Source organism: Syngnathoides biaculeatus, chromosome 8 (assembly GCF_019802595.1).
Source record: "Syngnathoides biaculeatus isolate LvHL_M chromosome 8, ASM1980259v1, whole genome shotgun sequence".
Lineage (NCBI taxonomy): Eukaryota > Metazoa > Chordata > Actinopteri > Syngnathiformes > Syngnathidae > Syngnathoides > Syngnathoides biaculeatus.
In genome coordinates, this window is record NC_084647.1 from 21381836 (window position 1) to 21401671 (window position 19836).

The window sequence follows — 19836 nt, forward strand, 5'->3', positions numbered from 1 at the left end:
GGTTTCCAAATGGTGAAGAAATGAGACTTCGTCTCAGCTTTCAGAAGCTGGAAACGTGTTGCTGAGTGCGTTGAAAACTCCATCGTGCGAAACTTTCAGCTGTCAAATGTATGCCTTCTCTACTGGCTCATTCCGAGTGATGACCACATGTTGTGACGGGCCACAGAGAGGGACTTTGTAGTGGAAAGGCAACCTCAGTAACTCTCAGAGAAAATTTCCCCTCCTTCAGCTTCATTGAAATTGATGGAATTATGGTAGCCCACGGCGCAACTCTGAAGCTGGCACAGCTGAGTGATGCATTGGCCTTTTGCCGGATAGCCAAAGTGCCTAAATGGTCACGTCCCTTTGAAAGTTGTCCCCTTTTTATCCCCACGTTCAACACCTCTGATATCAGGGTATTTGTCTGAGACGGTCCAGCCAAAATATGCTAGCATACTTGTCCTCCAGTTCTGGTGATATTAATCATTCAAAGCATAGATGCGCTCCACAGTAATGAACACCACCCCGAAAACAAATGGCTCACACATGTGATCTTGAAAAACATTCACCATAACATTAACAAATTATTTTCTCTAAACCGGTCATCATATATCACAATCTTAACTGTCTGCTTATGTAATGTGATGTATAAAGTATTCTTCATTCGTCTTCCCTCATTGAGGTCCCTCATTCTTTTGGTTTAAGTGGTCCAAAAAGTTGAAAGAAAAGGCACAACACATAGTCCACAATAAATAGATATTGACAACGGTTGGTATATTTCCAAAATTGTGTGTGACCTCAATTTCAGTCCACTGTATCAATTTATTGATTTTCATTAGACAATGTTTGCCATTCCCCTATTGAACACGTATGTCTTGAAGGACCAACCAACGTATGACTGATGTGCTCTGACATGCCACTCTAGTCAATACGCGTACTTTGAGAAATTTAACAAGCGTGTCTTTGCCTTTTGAACAAGTCAAGAGCAAATCACAATGGTGATGCTGGCTGGAATTAGGTCTAGCGTTACGCTGATACGGACATTTAAGGCAATTCTTATTTTAAAAAATTGTATGACTTTGGATGTTCCCCTCTGTATAATTACATATACTGTAGTGATACACAAGTGAACGGCCATTTCGAACCAACATGGTGGACTTAATGTGCCTTTTGAGCATGTGTGGAGCAAGTGCGGAATAAACATATACACATACAAAACGTTATAGCACTTGAACGGCATAATGGTCAAGGTGATGAGAACTATTTCATGGTTATTTAAGGACTTTCAGTCAACTCATTAGCAAACTCCTGGTTGTAGATATGATTGCTTTTATCTAACTGACTATAGTTTCAATCTTATGCATCTTGGTTACCCCCCCCCCAAAAAAAAAAGCTATTTGTCCATTTATGTGGTTTGAAGGGGTTCTTAATCTGTTGCTATATTTTATTGCTATGCACTTTTCGTGAATGACGCCCAACAACACTAAAGTGCCCACTTGAAACCAAAATGACAAAATATGTTTGCATATGCTATAGACTATGTACATGCGAATCAGAATCAGCTTTAATGGCCAATTATGTAACAGCACGAAAGGAATTTGCCTGTGACATGAATATGAAGAACTAACAAGGGCAATAAACATTTAATTCACAGGGCAATTTTTTTTTTTTTTCGTTGTAAGAAGTCACAGTTGTGCAAAGTTGTGCTAGGATGCAAGTCTTCTAGCATGACAATTGTGCAAAGGGTGTCAAGGTCTGGGCCTGCCATTTCTTTGATTTTATTTATTTATTTATTTATTCATTTTTGAAGCTCCACCTCAGGTCCTCTTTTTGAATGATCAACGGAGGAATCGGAGATGTTCAAGTGGGTGGGTCTGTGGAATCAAAGTGTCCTTTTCAAAACTGCAGTAAAAGCTGGTCAGGACATCAGCCTTCCCACTATTGTTGTCGGGGGGATCGTCGCTTGTCATTATTTGGCGGTTGTAATCCGTGCCAGAATGATTTGGAGTCGTTGGCGCCAAACTGTTTTTTCAACTTTGCTGCATAATCCCTCCCTGCAATGTTAACAGAAAAGTTGGATTTTAAGTGGAAAGAAGACAATGTGGCTGTATAGTTTTCCATTTTTTATTTTTATTTTTTTGGATAAGTGGGATATTCTGACTGTATGAGTTTGTGTGCGTGTGCTCGCACAGCAAGCCACCACCTAATTGACTAAAGTTAGTAACTTGGTGGTGATGTCACATGATCCAAAATAGAACTTGGAGACCCACTTTTGCTATAATCGTATGCACGAGTGCTGCCTGGCGCCTGCAGGATATGTGAAACGCTTATTGAGTTTTGGCACTTGAAAAATATCTTTACAAAAGAAAAAATAGTGATATTTGCCCCAAAACATCGACTTCAGCATTAAATATGGGTCCTCTATGCCAAGTGTCGAGTGATATTTGCCCCAAATCCATACAGGTTTCCTCTGGGCACTCCAGTTTCTTCCCATATCCCAAAAACGTGCGTTAATTGGAGACTTTATATTGCCTTTAGGTGTGATTGTGAATGCGATTGTTGTCTGTCTGCATGTGCCCTTCGATTGGCTGGCAACCAGTTCAGGGTGTACCCTGCCTCCTTCCTGACGACAGCTGGGATTGGTTCCAGCACTCCTGCGGCCCTCGTGAGGATAAGGATATTGGATGGATGGATGAAATTGCTTCTTCTCTGCCATATAATTAAAGTTTGTTACGTGATGTGTACAATACGTAGTGCAAATTGGTTATTCTTTCTCAGCCTGATACTGTACATTAGCGATTTCTGAAGACTGCACCTCATGCTCAAAGGATGGAAAGTGGGGGGTTAGCAGAAACAATCTGTGACTCATGATCAAAAGGAGGAGAGGAAGGAAAAAAAAACTAACCAAGAACATTCGAGTTTGTCTTTAATATATATATAACAAAAGTTTCAGTCTCAGGCCTGGTGGGGCATGCACAATAATTTGAACTCGGCATTCTCCTGTACGCCATTCATTTTCTCTTTTCGGAAACCAAACCAAAACATCTACTTTCCTGCATTCCTTAAGTGAAAAAGGACAGGTGTGATGGATGATGTCATAGCCACATAGTCCGACTGAGTCCACGCAGACGCTCGCGTACTCTGTCTGTATCCATTAGAACGCACCCACATGACCTGTGTGCAGCTTGTATTCCTGCTGAAAAGGTGTCGTCTCGTCCACGAGTGGGCAATTTAAATTTCATTACAGTTGGTACAGTGAGACCTGTGTTCATCATCTTAGCCAGTGACATTGAAATGACCATTTTTTCCCCCCGATATAGTGTCAGTCGACCTCACTTTTACAATTTTTAAAGGCCAAAATGCTTTTCAGGGATCAAAATACAAGTACTTTCATGTGTATAGCAAAAAGCTATTGTTGCGGTCGATATGATCTTGTATTTTAGCTTATCCAGGTTGTTTACTTTGGACTCCATAGGCAGCTGTATGGGTTGCCACTAAAAATCTTTCTTCAAACTAACCATATTTTGCCTCATATATTCAGTGTCTTTCTGAATTGGTTAATCGTATATTTCCTTAAAAAGTGACCTCCCTTCTAACAGACACCACTAAAGACAAAGGCTGGTAACGAGCCTACAGTGTTGCCCATCTCATACCCAAAAGTCAGATGGCATTGGCTTCAGTTCACCTGAGACCCCGAGGACAAGTGCTACACATTGACTTTCAAACATGGGGCTGTTGCTCAAGTATGGGCTAAGAGAGCCCAATTAACCCAGTATAATGCACAAGAGGGGGAATACCTTTTTGCAGGGGATTGGGACCTAGGCTGCTACAAATTTTGAAAATCCATAACTAATTCATAATTACCTACAGAGCTCATGCACCTCCGCCATAAAATCACGTGACATCGCCATATTGCCGGTCAAACAAAGCAATGCTGACAGTTAATTCCGTTGAGACAAAACGAAAACGACACCCAGAGTTTTGTCCAATACCGTTAAACATTTAGAAGGTGATAATAAACGAAAGTACATGGAAAAACGAGACACTTGGAATAGAGGACCCATATTTAATGTCGAAGTCGATGTTTTCGTCGATAAGAAATTGGACTGTTAATTGACTTCTACTTGTCTTGGACAACTTGATCGACACATGTATCTGGTAAGTAAGTTGTCGAGATTTACAGAGAAAAGTTTGAATGCGTATAAAAGTCTGTACGCTTACATATACTTTGTTGCTGGATCTGTTCTCAGTCAAGAATATATCCCACATAGTGATGGAGCACTCAGATATTTTCAATGCAAATACCAATATTTAAATAAATGACCCCCGGTTTTACAGACTCGCATTCATTAACTATGATTGGGGAAAAAATTAGAACAGGGAGTTGTCTCTTTCATACACGGAAGCGTATTGCTGCCACACGCTTACCTCCGTAATCCTCTCTGTAACAGAGGGTTTATTTTTTGGAAAATGCGTATTGTCCTAAATGAGTCAACTTGGCATTGTAAATACTTCTTGATAATTCAAGATTGAGAAGAGTAATTTCTACCTCAAATGATCGCTACACAGTCGTGTGTATTTCGTTGGGCACATCAATCACATTAATTGCTGAAATCCAGCGATCTTTTCTCGTCTTTTCAGGTGGTATTCCATAGAATGATCTCTTTGAAGAACTGTGTCATCTATTGTGACAATCAACATCACAATAGGTCTTGGGCATTGGGAGAAATGTGCTCCGGTTCAGCCGACTCCCGAGCAGCTTTGTTTGACTGGCAACCCATCGATCGTTTCTGGTCTTTTCAGCCGATATTCCATAGAATGATATCTTTGAAGAACTGTGTCATCTATTGTGACAACCAACAGCACAACAGGTCTCGGGCAATTTGAAAAATTTGCTCTGGTTCAACGACTCCAGCACTGCAGAGCAGCGAGGTTTGACCGGCAATATGTTGCAGTGCAAACTGTGACGTCACATGCACAAGCTCTATAGATGTTAGAAGATGGTGCCAAAAGCACTTCTTCTGTCGAAATTCCGCTCCTTGACTCATTCAAACATAGTTCATTGGTCCAAAGTTGCCACAATATAGTGACAAAGCAATTTCAGCGAATAACGGGGAATAGGTCCCCTCCTCCCCCAAATTTAGTTAATAGGCATGCATCACCCAATTTGTAAATCAATTACTTCCCACCTCCAATACAAGCAGAAGTTATTCATACATTTTTTAAAAAGCAAAATACAGCAAAAAATGATGCAAAAACTTCCCAAAGACTACATTCAGAGAAAGTTCAATCATGACTACAATTACATCTTTGTGAACTGAAAATAAGACACAGCTAAGTGTAAACTTGCACTATTCAACACTGCGTTGAAGCCTTTAAAACATTGTCATGAAGAAACTATACGTGTGACACTCATGGAAAACCCGGTGGAATATTTTAAAATGAAAAGAAAATGGGGGTGGGGGGGAAGAGATGCCAACATTTCTTTTTTGAAAATCTAGTCATTATTAATGTTAATAAGCGTGACTGTTTGTTCCATAAACTGTGAGCCTGTTTGCCATGTTGTTGTATGTGTAGGTTCATACACGGTACATATGAAAATATCATTGCAATGATCGCAGGGTGGCGCAGCTGTAGAGTGTTGGCCTTACAGTTCTGAGAACCGTGGTTCAAATCCCACCACCGCCTATGTGGGGTTTGCATGTTCTCCCCATACCTGCGTGGGTTTTCTCTGGGCACTGTGGTTTCCTTCCACATCCCAAAAACATGATGGGGTGAGGTTCACCGTTTTGTGAACAAGTGTGGGAGAAAATAGTCAAACAGGTTAAGGAATATGTCCCCCATTGTGCAATTTCAAGGAATTTAGGGTTTTCATCATCTACGATCCGTAATGTCATCAAAAGGTTCAGAGAATCTGGAAGAATCACTGCGTATAAGGAGCAATGCCGAAACCAACATTGGATACCCATGACCTTCGATCCCCCAGGCGGCACAGCATCAAAAACCGACATCAATGTGGAAAGGATATCATCGCATGAGCTCAGTAACATTTCAGTAAACCCATGTCAGTTAATACAGTTTGCCGCTACATCAGTAAGTGCAACTCCAAACTCCAGTGCAAAGCAAAAGTCTCATTTATCAACAACACCCAGAAACGCCGCCGGCTTCTCTGGGCCCGTGCTCATTTAAGATGGACAGATACAACATGGAAAAGTGTGCTGTGGCCGGATGAGTCCACATTTTAAATTGTTTTTGAAAATTGTGGACGTCGTGTCTTCCGGGCCAAAGGGGAAAAGAACTATCTGGACTGTTACGGACGCAACGTTCAAAAGCCAGCATCTATGATGGTGTGGGGCTGTGTTAATGCAAATGGCATGGGTGACTTACACATCTGTGAAAGCGCCATTTATGCTGAAAGATACATATACTGCAGGTTTTGGAGACTGTATCCTGCCATCCAGGGAACGTCTTGATCATGGACGTCCCTGATTATTTCAGCAAAACAATGTCAAACCACATTCTACATTACAATAACTTTGTCATAAAAGAGTGCGGGTGCTAGATTGGCCTGCCTGCAGTCCAGACGCGTCTCCCACTGAAAATGTGTGGCGTATTACGAAATGTAAAATGCGACAACAGAGACCTAGGACTGTTGAACAGCTGAAGCTGTACATAAAGAAACAATGGGAAAGAATTCCACCTATAAACACTTACTCCTCATTTTTCAATCCAATATTGAATGTTGTCAAAAGAAAAATATCACACAGTGGTCAATGTGACCTTATACCTGCCTTTTTGGAATGTTGGAGCCGTAAAATTCCAAGTTTGATTATTTGCTAAAAACAACCAGTTAAAACGTTAAATATCTTTTCTTTCAAGTGTATTCAATTATGCATAGGTTGGCCGTGACTTGTAAATCATTCTATTCTGTTTTTGTGAAACACAATATCCCAACTTCACAGACAACAAGGGCATTAAATTGGAGCTGGGCACTTAGACCCGCATTGTCACTGCAGCCAAGTAGTTTGCAAGTCAATTCTAAATTGTGCAATTACTGATGCCATCAACTTTAGATGTTTCTCTGTATTTCTTATTCGGGTGACACAATCGCCTTAAGCTTGGCAAAGTGTCTCAAATGACGAATTATCAATTCTGACCCAAAATGCTCACACAGTTGGAGCCAAGGTGTTCAGCTGAGGGCCAGTGAAGTGGACAGACTGGAATACAAAGTGCATCACGTCGAGTTGATTCAGGCCAACAAGCCTGAGGCACAGATGTGCTCTAGTGTTTTTTTTTTTCTTTTTTCTTTCTGTTGTTGTTTTCAAGTCTGTGTCAAGACTGTCAACTATGTATTCTGCAGCACGCAGGAAATGCAGTACTATTGTTTTGCTGCTCTAGATTCTGACATTCAGCCATCAGCGTTGATTTACCAAAAGGTCTTAAACCAGTAAATATTTTTGGGAAATTTGAGATTGTGGATTATTTTTTCAGAATGTTCCTACTTAAGCACAACACGTGGGTTCCTCAGTTAACAACACCATGTTAGTGACGCAAACTATTAAAATAATTTGGATTTATGAGTCGAAATGCTGAACATTAAATAACTTGTCTTTGTAGTATATTCCATTTTATAACATTTTTTTTGTTTACATTTTACACAGTGTCTCAACTTAATCGGTATTGGGCATTGTAAAAGTCTTCCTATGTATTCCTTTTAGTTTATCCCCTGAGGTGTTGCTACAGCGTGTCATCCCTTTCCATCTATCTCCACTATCTCGTGGACCCTCCTCTCTCACCCTCTCTAACACCAACTGCTCCGATGTCTTCCCTCACGATATCAACCTTCTCTTTGGTCGTTCTTGAGCTCTCATGCCTGGGAGCTCCTTCCTCCTCATCCTCTCCAAATATACTCACTATCTCTCCGATCAAGGTGTCAAAAAGATTGAAGTCTGCTCTCTTTAACATCTCCAAAAATATCTCGCCTTGGCTGTCCCTCAGAAGAGCTCATTTTTAATCTCATCCTACCCGGTCACTCCTTGAAAGAACCCCAACATCTTATTTTCTGCCACCTCCTGCACTCCTTCTGTTTTCTAGTCAGTGCCCCGGTCAGAACGTTATGCCTGGCTTTACTAAAGTCTTACAAAATTTGCTCTTCATCCTCGCAGAGACACTTTCGTCACATAATACACCTGACACTTTCCCATCCGTTCCAACGTGCTTGGACTCATTTCTTCAATTCTTTACCACGCTCACCATTCCTCTCTTGACCAAGTATTTAAAGTCGGCCAGCCTCACCATCTCTTTTCCCTTTAACCTCACTCATTCCCCTCCACCTCTCTCATTCATGCACAAATATTCTCTTACTTTGGCTAATCTTCACTCCTCTCCTTTCCGATGCATGCCTCATCTTTCTAACTAGACCTGGTCCCTCCTTTCACTGAAGATCACAGTGTCATCTGTAAACATCATGGTCCATGGGGATACCAGTCTAATGACAGCCTGACACCACTCCAAACAGTAAGGGGCTCAGGGGTGATCCCTAATGCAATCCCACCTCCATCTTGAATTTCTCTCACACCTGCTGCACATCTCACCACTGTTCTGCTTCAACTTTATTGCGCTATTCTTCTCACACCCCTGCATTTTACCACCCTTGTTCTTAAAAATAGCGACCAGCGTACTAGTCTACCATTCATCAGTCATCTTCTTATCTCCTAGAATTCTATCAAAATAACTCCACAGTCACCTCTCCTAGATGCTTCCATACCTCCACAGGACTGTCATCAGGATCAAGGGCTTTTCCAGTTTTCATCCTGTTTCATCCTTCCTGTTTGCGGTAGTAATGGATAGGCTGACAGATGAGGTTAGGTTGTCATCTGCAGTGAAAGTAGGGTGCAGGTAGAGGAACAATTAGAAAGCTGGAGGTACGCACTGGAAAGGAGAGGAATGAAGATTAGCTGAAGTAAAACAGAATGTCTGCATGAATAAGAGGAGTGGTGGGGGAAGAGTGAAGCTCCAGGGAGAAGAGATAACGAGGGTGGGTGACTTCAAATACTTGGGGTCAACAATACAGAGCAATGCAGAGTATGGTAAGGAAGTGAAGAAACGGGTCCAAGCACAGTATGCAGAAGCGGAAGGTGTCTGGTGTTCTATGTGACAGAAGAGTCTCCGCTAGGATGAAGGACAAAGTCTATAAAGCAGTGGTGAGGCCGGCCACGATGTACGAATTAGAGACGGTGGCACTGAAGAAACATCAGGAAGCAGAACTTGAGGTAGCAGAAGTGGAGATGTTGAGGTTCTTGCTCTGAGTAAACAGGTTGGATATGATTAGAAATGAGCTCATTAGAGGGACAGCCAAAGTTGCATGTTTTGGAGACAAGGTTAGAGAGAGCAGACTTCGGTGGTTTGGACATGTCCAGAGGCGAGAGAGTGAGTATATTGGTAGAAAGGTGCTGAGGATGGAGCTGCCAGGCAAAAGAGCAAGAGGAAAACAAAAAAAAAATGTTGATGGATGTTGTGAGGGAGGACATGAAGACTGTGGGTGTTAGAGAGGAAGATGCATGAGATAGGCTTAGATGGAAAAAGATGACACGCTGTGGCGACCCCCAATCGGGATAAGCCGGAAGGAAAAGCAGAAGATCCTTTTTAGTGCATTTCAAACTTAAGAACCTATGAATCAGTGCTACTTCCTGGTCCAGCACACTTGCCTTTTCTACTTTTCCTTTTCTCTTATTATTCTCATTTGGCAACTTCCCAAAGTCTTCTTTCATCAGTGCACCACACAACTGCCACCAGGGAACACATTTCCGTCGCCATACTTAATCACCCTAACCTGTTGCATATCCTTCCCATGTCAATCCCTCCATCTGGCCATGCTGTGTAGATCTTTTACTCCCCCTTTAGCATCCAACCAGGCATGCATATCATCATATCCTTCTTGTTTGCCTTTTGCTACCTTTGCCCTGTGTCACATTTCTATGTATTCTTTTCTCCTCTCCTGAGTTTCTCTTCTCATCTACACCATGGTAAAATAATTTGAACCCTGCCCCTGAACTTCTATCCTTAGTGCCTCTCCACCTGCTGTCCTGGACAAAAATTATAACTTTTCTCCTAAACTTCATGTCAAACAAACTCCCAAGATTTTCCTGTCATAGATCCATCATCCAAAGTCCCCACAATCTAGACTCTGTGCTTTCCGATTCTCTTTCTGCCCGAGAACCTGCTTTCCAAATCGTCTTTGTCTTCCACACACAAAAGCTTAATTTACACCAGCTTCCTGTAGGCTAACTGCACCGGAGGCGGCCACTGTTAATCTGGGCCACGACTGATCTGGTATGGAATGCTTTGGATGAACACTTCTATTTATTTGGCATAGGACTGCATTGGCGTTTGATAAATGAATCCTGTAAAATTTTACTTTGTGGGAGTGCCTGGATTTAAATTAGGGCCTCTTGAAAACTCCCAAAAATAGGCTAAATATTCTCATGGTTAATGTTATATGTACTGTTACCATTACACTGTACAGTATGCTGTTACCAAACTATTTTTCAGGATTTTTGATAATCACGACAGGGGTTGGTCCCTATTGGTCCTTTGAAGTATTGAAAATAAATGCACACATAAGCAGTCATGGCAGCCATGCGTCCAACCATTTTCCATAGCACTCATTCTCATTAGGATCGCGGCACACTGAAGGCTATCCCAACTATCTTCGGGTAAGAGGCGGGGTACACCCTGAACTGGTTGCCAGCCAATTGCGGGGGACATATAAAGAAATAACCATTCACACTTACATTCACACATATGGGCAATTTAGAGTCTTCAATTAACTTACCATGCAGGTTTTTGGGATGTGAGAGGAAACTGCAGTACCCGGAAATAAAACAAAGAGGTATGGGGAAAACATGCAAACTCCAAACAGGCAACCCGGTTCCTCAGAGCTGTGGCAGATGTGCTAACCAGTTGTCCACTGTGCCTGCCCCCACCCCACACCCAGTCTAGGCATTTCAAAATATATTTATGTTTTGGAAGGTTTTGCTTAATTTCCCAATTAGTTATGCATGAGGCTAAATAATAGAACCGATTTGATGATGATTCCAATGACAGTGGACTGCCCCTGCACTTACAGTAACTGCCATTCTTGTTAATGCTTCTTTATAGTCCAAAGTAATATTTCACCTTGGGCATGACAAAAAAAATTGCATGTCAAATGCTTGTGCAACCGGCCTCCAAGTTGTAGAGTCAGAGTGTTGATCCCTGCCACGAGGCAGCCATTCTCGTAATCTGAGCACTAATTCTTCCTCGGAATCCACTCGAGACCGTTCACTGACACGCTGAGCTGATGGAACATCGCATTATTGCTCCGCTGGGCACAGCCTAGCCACGAGAAATTGAGGAATTTCACTTTCCTGAATGGAAATTGACTTGTGCAATTTGTTAAAAGTGTGACAAGGGCAACTGTGTTGTATCAAAAAAGCATTTGGAGGCAGATAGACACATGCCAGTGTATGCTTGCACTTCAATTGAGCAATGCGTGCGTGTGCGTGTGCGTGTGTGTGTGTGTGTGTGTGTGTGTGTGTGTGGTGTGTGTGTGTGTAATACATTCTGGGTCATCAAACACGTATCTTCCGAGGACTTTAGTGGGCTGGGTTGGTCTCTATGGATCGCAGGGCAGAACTCCTCTCACTTAGAGGGTGTGATCAGGCGAGCTTCCTCATTAGAGTGGAGAGAGCTCACTGACCTAATCTACTATCAAGCTTTCAGGGACTGGTGTGTGTCGTAATTTCATCACTTTGGAAGGCTACAGCCAGTCGAGACACACCATCTCCAAATATGGCTCCTATCAATCACTTTTTACACCGCATTACTGCAAATGCACGCTGATATAAATATCTTTCCTTGTGCCTGTAGTTTGGCTGCAGTCAGTATTCATTGCATGCGGCGCATCCATCACGCGCAAACCAAGACACGAATATGCTCAAATTGAAACACTACAGCATGTTGGTATCAAAGCAGGATGCACCCCATCGGGATGCTTTACACGTTAACTTCTCTTGGTAGATAAGAACGGTCATGCTCCCCATTATTGGCCCCCCTTCACTTTTGCATAACCTGTATCATTGCTTCAAAATGTACCAAACTTACATAAGCAGGATCATTTAATTGGCATTCCAAAGAAATTGTTCATCAGAGAGGAGGCTAGTGTTTCATATATGCGGGTATTTATTTACTCATTTCAACAGAGAACCTGAGTACCAGTGTACCTAATGCACTACTGCATTGATTTATTAGCCGAGAGGCTTTTATTTGCAATTTTATGAAGTAATTTATAATTTGTTTCCACACACACATAAAATATTGTTTATTTTATTTATATATATATGATATACTCAGTGGCAGTTGTGGACAGCCCCCCCCCCAACTGTGACACCCTTAGATTGGTACAGTAGGTAGAAAAACTCCCATTATTCAATTAAAATACTTTCCACATGACGTTATATAAGAATTGTGTTGACTGTAGTTCATTTGTTTAAAAAAAAAAAAAAAGTTTGGGCCACTGTAACTTTGCATGTTTGAACATTTACCGGTAATTTAATGATGATTTCATATACATTTTGAGGCTACCTGTGGTTCACTAGTAGTACACTTACCACACTTTAGCGATCACTCTTCTAGTGTGTTCCTGGTGTGACAGTAGCATGAAGTCACATTAGTATGAGTGCACATTTCAGAGATCTAAAAATCACACTGTACAGTTGAGAGGGAGGACATGTTATTTGATTAGAAACATTGATATTCAGAGCTGAGTAGTTGAGAGTACCATCACACGTTCGCACCCTCACCGCGCCCTTGCTTCTGAAATGAGCTGTTGTAATGTCTGAGCAATTCATTAGAAATACCCAGCAGGTGCTTGGTCCATTAAGGACTGCCCTTTAATTACAACAGGCTGCACGGCTCACACAAAGAGTTGCACAATAGATAACGATGACACCTGTCACGCCGCACTGACGCCGAGATAGTGCCTAGCATGAAATTTACTGCAAATACAACAAGGCCTGAGGAACAAAGATATCGCTATAAAAGTTTACTGTGCCTGCACTTGTCCCATTTAAGCATGTAAAGTGTGCCTGGGCAGCGCCGTAACGAGGCGCTGATGCCGGAATTTCCCCTACTTTCATTTGCTGGCATTCCCACTTTACTAGAGGCTTACATATGGGATCTGTTGTGCATCCTAATGTCATTACAGTCTGACCTTCATAGCCGTTCTTTTCTCAGCAAACATGTTCATACCCACATATGATTTATTCTTGAAATAAATGTAGTGAGGCTTGCGTCCTATGACAACACCTCAAAGAAAAATGCCTAGTAAGATACATTATGGATATCAATAGTCTTTCACAAACTTTATTGAGCTAAGTCGGATATTTTATAGTCTGAAAATCTCATAAACTACCGACTGAACGTCACAAAACATATACAACTCTAGAACCTGTCTATATAAGGCCCCATAGTTGGCAGTGCATAACAGATCAGAAACCGACTAATGAAGTCTAAGGAATTGTCTGCAGATCTCTGATACCAGATTGGTTGAAGGCGAAAATCTGGAGAAGGATACAAAAGAATTTCAATGAAGGTCCCGAAAAGCACTGTGGTCTCGACTATTTCGAAATGAAAGAGCTTTGGAACTACCAGGACCCTTCCTAGGTCTGACCATTCAACCGTGCTGAGTAACTGGGGAAGGGGGACCTTGGTGACAGAGGTGAACAATAACTCTATGTCACTAAGGCAGAGCTCCAGTGTTCCCTTGCGCCGGTAGGAAAACCATCCAGAAGGTCAACCATTGCTCTCACACTCGACTAATCAGGTCTTTACGGTAGAGTGTCCAGATACAAGCCGCTTGCGACTAAAAGACACATGCACCCTGCTTGGAATCTGCCAAAAGGCCCCTTAAGGATTCTCATACCTGCAGAAACAACATTTTGTGGCCTGATGAAACCAAAGTAGAACTTTTAGGCATGAATTTCAAGTGTCATATCTGGAGAAGAAGAGGCACTGCTCATCACCTGGCTAACAGCATCTTTAAAGCATGGCGGAGGCAACATCATGTTGGAGGCCTGTTTTCTGCTACAGGATCTGGGCAACTCATCCTCATTGAGGATAAAATGAGAGCTGCCGAATTTGCAGAAATTCTTCAAGAGAATTTGCTCCAGAGGGCTGTGGAGTTCAGACTAGGGTGCCGATTCACCTTCCAACAGGGCAATAACCCAAAGTACTATAAACAGTTAAGGTAAGAAAGGGGTGGCCTCAGGAGCACCCTGTAAATGTCATTGAGTGGCCCAGCCAGAGCCCGGACTTGAATGCAATCGTATGTCTCTGCAAAGACCTAAAAATATCTGTCCACCGACGCTGCAAGACTTGAGGCCGTGATTGTTGCCCCAGTCCAACCCCCCCCCCCCACTCCCCCACATAAAAAAAAAAGAAATTCCATCAAAACATGCTGGTAAGCACAATTCCTTATAACTTAACATTTTTGCATCATAAAATAAAAACTACAAGCATCTATAAAGCCGGTAATCTCAAATGGTTTCTTCTTTTTGTAAAAATTGTACAGCAACCTCTGCAAAACTCAGATGTTGCTCCTTGGAAGCACATACAGTACCTCAGGATTAAAAGTTCCAGAATGTGTGGATAGTGTATTTCTGCTTTTGCAAGGCATAAATAGGCACCGTGTTCAGCGCATTTGCCTTCCACACCGGGCTCTTTTATTGTTATACAGAAAACAGTGACAATGAATCCGCTCATGTTGTCTGTTCATTAGTAGGAATTAAGTCTCTTGTAGCTTTTTCCTTTTTCCTTTTTTTTTTTTTTTTTAAGTATTCTCAGAGGGATTGCATGAATCTCAAAACATGGCAATGTTGGCTGTGCATTTGTAAACTTGTCCCACTCTGTTAGAAGCTCTATTGTTCATGTAAGCAGTGCGAGTCAGCAAGGAAGTACTTTGAACTAAAAAAAAAAAAATCTGTCAGTCCTATGTATAGGTGAACCTAATGTACTTTTCTGTGATGACACATTGAGTCCCCTCTGTGTGAAAATGTTACAATAGTTGAAAAGTGTTTATTTCAAGCTGAAAAGGCAAAAAAAAAGAAAAAGTCTTGTGTGTAGATGTGCCCGATGAAGTGTCCAGTATTTGAAAACGTCCAGAGTCCATTTTAGGGATAAAGATCGACTTTGATAAACATGTCAGCTTCCTCTTGGAGGCATTTGAACAGCACCATTGAGACAAAGAGGGTGTCAAATTCTTTTTTTCCTTCTTCTGCAAATCTGAGAAAGGATTATGCACGCTCGTGTTTGGTTGTTGTTGTTTTTCCTTCTTTCCCTTCAAGTGGGTGGATATTCATGTGGATTTTTCAGCATACAGAAGATGGGCTTTCCATTGATCAGGGCCAAGAGGAGTAGGAGCGCTTTGCCCCAAAGCAAAGTGACGCATGAGTTGATGTGAGGAAAGATGTGGGTGGTCAGCTTTATCACGGTGGCCTTTTTGGCGATGGAATAACAGGGGAAGTGATTACCAGCAACAATCCTCTTTATTCTCCTCCCTTCTCTCCCTCTCAAGCTCTGTGTCAGGCCTTTTAACCCAGCTTTGAACATCCCAGTGGGCATCTGTAACACTTCACGAACCCCCCCCCCCCACCTCTTTATCCCAGGCAAAGTGCATAAAAGTAGATTTCGAGTTATGCGCTGTTGCTGTTTATTTATTTTTTTATTGTTTTATTGTGTTGCGGGCAAAAATGTTATTGAGTGAATTTATTACCCGAAAGGAAGGAGATGAAGACGTTACTGTGGGAAGTTTGGCAGAGAACCAGGAGTTCTTCAAAAAAAAAAAAAAAGAAGCAGTGTGCTTGCTTCAAGCTGTTTATCACCACTTCCAGTTGAGGTTTATTGTAAAACGAAAAAAGAGAATTACATGTTACACATGTAACCAAACTACATAGCTTTGTCCTGTGGACGTCTGTTAGTTTAATCGTAGCATAATGCGAAAGACCATAGACAGAGTAATTAAATTATCATTAATATTGTGGTCATTGTAAACCTTTCAACAACTGATATTTGAACTCAACAGGTGCAGGAACACCTACAGAGACTATAAAATATTTCACCGGCATATTATTCATGTTAATGTTCAAGTGATTACAGTGGATTCCAATAATGTCGAATACACTTTTGAGGAACAAAATCTCTATTACTGACGTGTTAGCACATTTGCCTGATGGGTTTGAGCACCAGGTGTGATGGTCTGAGTAAGGTCTTGAATTAATGCGCATACGCGTAGAATTTTTGGAATTTTTCTACTTCCGCGCCAGTCTGAAAGTTCCCCATCCATGCTTCTTCCGCATGCATTTTGCTATGGACGTCTCACAAAGCCGAACGCGGCGAATGAAAGAAAACAGAAACAAATGCGAACGTATTGTTTGTTACTGTTTGTTATTTCTCAACTGGAAAGCATGTTCCAGGATTGAACAAGAATCAACAGAGGATTGTTTGGGCTCAGTCATTAAGGCACATTTGGGATTGTGAAAGTCAGTGTCATATCACCCGAACCTATACCAGAACAAAACTCTGATTCTTGTTCAATGCTGGAACATGCTTTCCAGTTGATAAATAACAAACAATACGTTCACATTTGTTTTTGTATCCTTTCATTCGCTGTGTTCGGCTTTGTGAGACGTCCATAGCGAAATGCACGCGGAGTGAAAATGAACACGCGGAAGAACCAAGGATGGGGAACTTTCGTACTGGCACGGTAGTAGAAAAACTGGAAAAATTCAGAAAATTTACTTACTCATTTTACTAGAATTTTGGTCATTATGGTGGTGTTCGGAGAGGATTTTTTTGTTGTTGTACTTAGTGTTTTAAAAAAAAGAGAGAAAAATGAGAGAACCATTGTTGTAACCATACACAGATTGAGCACAATCCAACAATGAACTCAGGATTTAAGATTTAGTTCGGCTATCAGCGATTGTTCTACAAGCACTCAAATGTTAAAATGCTACATCAACCGATGTACCATTAAAGAATTTATGATGGGCCATAGTTTGATGTTGGAACAGATTCATCCTTTTTTAAAAAAAAATATATATTCTGTGTACTGTAGAGATTCCTCTGTATGCGCAATTTTTAATGCAATCCCAATTGACATCGCATTAAGTGCTGCACTGTGCACGAAAGCCACCAATAACTGTGTCCAACAGCCACTTTCTTCCCACCCTCCGCCTCTTCCTCTCCTCCTCCTCCATCTCCTCCTCTGCTTCTTCCTCCCCCTCCAGACATGATGGCGTGACAGCAGCTCCTCATTTCGCGCAGGTGCACTCACAAGGCTCATTTTTGTGTGCGCGCATAAAGATTAGCCTGGGATGCCGTTTACCCGGTGATCCTTCTCTTCATCGCCCTGATCCTCCCCGTGCACGGAACACGCTGGCTGAGAGATTTTTGTGCAAAACTCGCTGTGCGCACTGCCACGCGTAATATCACGGCAGAGGGATAGCGAGACAGAGAGAGGGAGAGAGAGAGAGAGAGAGAGAGAGAGAGGGAAAGAGAGAGAGAGAGAGAGAGAGAGAGAGAACGGAAAAACACGGAGCCACCAGACCTTGGGCGGGATTCCATCATGGTTGCGCAAAGGGGAATCAACACCCCAACATTGACTGCTCCCTAGTTGCTCCAAATGCCTGCTTGCATTTCTGCAAGCAGTTTTTTTGCGCTACCTTCTCGTGTCTGGTTTCCGGATCTTTCCCTTCCTCTTTTTTTTTTCCTCCCTCCACTGCAACTCTCAAACACGCGTGGGATTTAACGAGAGATAACGCAAGCAAACCGTGTGCGTGGGGGAGGAAGCTGGATGCGCATTGGTCCTTGAACACACCTCAGACGCAAAGCCGCCTTGATGGGACACTCAGGAGCTTTTTCGTGACACGAGGTTGGGTTGGATTTAAAGGTGTTTTTTTTTTTTTTGGGGGGGGGGCTGTCTGTGTTTTTTTTTTTTTTCATAGACTTTTAGCTGCGACACTTGACTCCTTCCCGTCTCTTTTAGGATCATTTCAGCATCTCCACGCGTCAATTTGGAATACATTAACTCCCGTTTATCCTCCTCGATTGGACTCAAATTCCCCTTCCCAAAGTGGAAGGAATCATGTGCAACTCTTCATTAGTGTCACTTTTGGTAAGTCAGAGCAAACACACACGCAGACACGCACGCGTGGGTCGATGTGATGCATGAGCAAGAAAATTTTCACCTTTAATGCATCTGTGTATCATGACGATTGTGTGTGTGTGTGTGTGTGTGTGTGTGTGTGTGTCTTTCTTTCATGCCCATGACTCCTTAATGCAGCCTCCTCACTCATGACTTGTCCTATGAAGCCATCACAAGGCATCAAAGCGTTGATTGATGGTGTTGGTTACATTGTTAGCCAAGGTCTGCCGGGCCCCAACCGTGTCCAGATACTTTAAAGGTATTATAGGGTTTGCAACACTAAAACAACACATCCATATGTACATGGTTTCTCAGGGAAGGAAGGGTTCGCCGGGCGTGTCTACATCAGCATGCACAGAGAGAGACTTTTCCCTCAATGAGCAGAATCTTAGAAACCATCACAAGTGGTGCACTGACTGATGGTGTATTCTCATTCTAAGGCTGAGAGAGCTGTGCTTTTTTCTTTATATTCCAGATAGCTAGATTGATTGATTTTGACAAACAAATTAGTCATCCACAAGGAAATTCACAATTCTGAGCAAAGCGAATGATGGAGATTCTTCTTCTGGGAAGTTTGATCCCAGCTAATTGCAGCATTTCAGGGACAAGAGAGGTCAGTGTCTGGTCTGGGGAAATATCTCACAATATCCCCAATGGAGATTCTTCTTCTGGGAAGTTTGATCCCAGCTAATTGCAGCATTTCAGGGACAAGAGAGGTCAGTGTCTGGTCTGGGTAAATATCTCACAATATCCCCAGCGACGACAGAAGCCTGCATGGAGGAGGCAGCAGCCGTGAGGTTGCAAATCTATAATACAAAGCGGGGTTAGATGTCAATAAGCTACGGCTCAAAGTCAAGCGTGCACCAGGTTGTCTTTTTCAGCAGCCTTTTCCCTGGAACGAGCTGAGATTTATCCGCATCGAGACCATCCCGGGTGGTGCGGGGTGTGTGTGTGTGTGTGGGGGGGGGGTGTCAGCAGAGGTGGCGTTAGGCACCGGCTGGCTGTTTTCACCACATCAAGCGTGCTGCAGTTCAGAGAGCAGGGGAAGGAAAAGGGAAAAAAAAACCACATTAGAGGTACATGTGGCACAAACATCTTCCTTTTACCTAAAGGATGGCGTGATCCTATGGCGGCGTTCTGCCTCGCTCCTCTCCGCTAGAATTATGTAGGAAAATGAAAAATGAAAGTTGTCACAGGGTCTTGGCCCGGATCCATGTTCTGACACATGACTCTTATGGCCGTCAGTTATAAAACATACATTAGACGTTGACAAGCGGCAAAGGTCGAGCCTTCACGATGAATAGGGCATCGTACTTGCTTTAATGTATCGCGGCTGTCCAATGAAAACCTCGTATCGCCGCCTCAATATGATGTGAATTTAATATTTTGACAGAGTGGGCAGCACAATGTGATAGTGCTTAGCACATCTGCCTTACAGGTCTGAGGTTTAGATTCAAATTTCGACCCTGGGCTTTCAGTGGGAACTTTGAATGTCTTCTTGGCACAGCACAGGTTTTTTTCCCGGGTACCCTCTTGACTTCCTCCTGTCTCAAGAACATGTACGGTAGATTCATTAAATAATAATAATAATAAAATTAAAAAAAAAATTCTAAAGA

General features: G+C 42.4%; 1 protein-coding gene across 3 annotated transcripts in view; it reads left to right on the top strand.

Annotated features, from left to right (window-relative positions):
* The first annotated feature begins 17615 nt into the window (after positions 1–17615).
* lrfn1 (leucine rich repeat and fibronectin type III domain containing 1) overlaps positions 17616–19836 on the top strand; it is a 187126-nt gene continuing 184905 nt past the window's right edge. The window contains exons 1-3 of one of the 3 annotated variants that reach the window (XM_061827077.1): positions 17616–17947; positions 18062–18190; positions 18359–18479. The gene's annotated coding sequence lies outside the window, so the exon portion shown is untranslated. Of the gene's footprint in view, positions 17966–18061; positions 18191–18358; positions 18480–19836 lie in introns of all 3 variants that reach the window. The other 2 variants (XM_061827079.1, XM_061827078.1) reach the window with 2 other exon arrangements.